We start from the raw sequence: 2,579 nt of genomic DNA on the forward strand, positions 1-2,579 counted from the left end.
CCAGCATGGAAATTAAATTGAAATTTCTCCCAAAAACAAAGCCCAGGAACAGATGGTTTCTGTAATGAGTTCAAACATTCTCATCTTCAAAAATGAGGTAATACTTATTTTTCTCAAGCTCTTACCAAAAAAGTAAAGAGGAAAAACATCCAAACACATTTATGAAGCCAACATCACCCTGATAACAAAATTTAACAAAAATGACAATTACACATTTTCCCAGTGAGCAGAGATGCAAAATTCCTCAACAAAACCTTTGCAAAACAAGTCAGCTATTAAAAGGAGCATGCATCAAGACCAAGTGAGATTTATTTTATTTTTTTAGATTATTCTTCATTTTGTGTATTTATTCACCTCAGTTGTAATCCCCATGGGCTTTCCACCACCAATTCACCCATGTGCTGCTACCATAGTCCTGTGCTCCTTTCTGACCCCATTTTTTTATCCCATTCCCTTCTCCATCTCTGTAAAATGTCTTTGGTATATAATTGTTCATTGTTTTTGTTTTACTATTCTTTATTATAATAGCTTTAATTTCCCTTGATCCCTTACACTCCTGCTGTGAGTGAAACCAATGTGGTATTTTGTTGTTGTTGTTGTTCTTTCTGGCTTATTTCACTAAGGTTGATCCCTTCGAGCTCCATCCATGTTGCTGCAAAAGGCATGAGTTTATCTTTTTTATTGCTGAGTAATATTCCATTGTGTATGTGGAATATGGTATATGTGTATATGTGCCATATCTTTTTAATCCAGTCATCTATTTCTAGGCATTTGAAATTTATTTTAAATATTTAGGGCCAGTTCACATCAACAAGAGAAAATGTAAGCATCATATGATTATATCAATAGATGCAGAGAAAGCATTTAATAGATTCAACATCCATTCACAATAAACAAATAAACTGAAAAATCTGGTTACAGATGGAACTTTTCTCAGCACGGCCTATAGACCATGTGTAACAACCAAAGTGAACATCATACTCAATGGTGAAAGCCTGAAATATTTTCCTATAAGATCGTTTACAAGGCATGTATACCTTCCTTCACTGCTAATATTCAACATAGTATTGGAAGTCCTAGCTAAAGAAATCAAGCAAAAGAACCTAAATTGGGAAAAAAGAAGCAAAATACCACCATTTGCTAATGGCAAGATGATATACATAACAAACCCTGAAGACCACTAAAAATCTAATTGAAGTAACAATTACGTGGCAGACTGAAAAATTAACTTTCAAAAAATCATCTGTTTCTATATGTAAATTATGAGTTATAAGAGAAATAAATGCATAGAACAATACTTTTCACATGTGCAATGAAAATTAAATATACAGAAGTATTTCTACAAGAGGTGAAATACCTAAACAATGAAAAATATGACATTTTTTAAAAGAAAAAAAAGTATAAAACATAGAATATGAAGATATTCCCTGCTCATGGACTGTAAGAATAAGCATGTTTAAAGTGGCTTTCTTACTTAAAGCAATAGAGGGGTTCAACTTAATCCCTATCAAGACTGTAATGTCATTGCTTATAGAAATAGAACAAACAATAAGGAAATTAAAAAGAAACCATTAAAACACCAGATTGCTAATACAACCCTGACCAAAACAAACAAACAAACAAACAAAAACCAGGAAGTGTGATGGTATCACACTCATAGACATCAGACTTCACTGGAAAGCTATAGAAATAATATATATATATATATATATATATATATATATATAGTGATACTGAGACAAATGCAGACATAATGAAATAGAATTAACCTGTGCATTCGTTCCCTTTTTTAGGATCGTAAAATTTTCCTTCTTTATTTCTTTCAATGCATTTCCTGTCCCTTTACTTTTGCTCCCACTCTAGCATTCCCATTACTCTGTTCTCTTCGAGTTGGACAGTTCTCTGAGTATTTCTTCAATTTGTATTTAATTTCTCTCTTTCCTTCTCCACTTGGTTTTCCTATATATTTGCATCATTTACACTTGATCATATTCTAGTTTTGTTACTTTCTCCTCATATATATTTTTTCATATTTTGTTACTTTCTCCTGTATTTCTCTTTTGAAAACCTGAAGCTCTATTTTTATTTAACTTGGAGATTTTCTGTCTTCAGTTCATTAATTTCACTTCTAAGAACATTCATTAGTTTTATTGAATTTTCTTCCATTTCTTTGAATCTCTTTAATATCACAAATCTAAACTCTGTATCTGACAGGGAGATCATAGGTTCCATGTTGATAATGGGGCTCTGGGGCTTGGGTCCCTCCATGTGTTGCAGTACGCACTGGAAGACTTATTTGTTGCTTTTTTTCTTCTTCCCATTAAGTTTGAAACCTGCTATTGTATGTGAGGTTTCCTCTGGTTGTGGCTCCCTCTCCTCAGTAATCAGTCAGTCTCTCACCTATCTGAACATATAGCAGGGTCTCACTGAAGAATTTGAGGTATCAGCCCCCTCTGGCACATTCACTGAGATAAGTTCAGGTTCAGTCTATGCAGGTGCTGGAGGGAACTTGCAGGAACTCACCAGGCCATTGTAGGTCTCAGAGGGCACTGTCAGGGTCCTGTAAAAGGCCATAGACT

This window comes from Condylura cristata, unplaced genomic scaffold, assembly GCF_000260355.1.
Source record: "Condylura cristata isolate star-nosed mole 26May11 unplaced genomic scaffold, ConCri1.0 scaffold00009, whole genome shotgun sequence".
Taxonomy (NCBI): domain Eukaryota; kingdom Metazoa; phylum Chordata; class Mammalia; order Eulipotyphla; family Talpidae; genus Condylura; species Condylura cristata.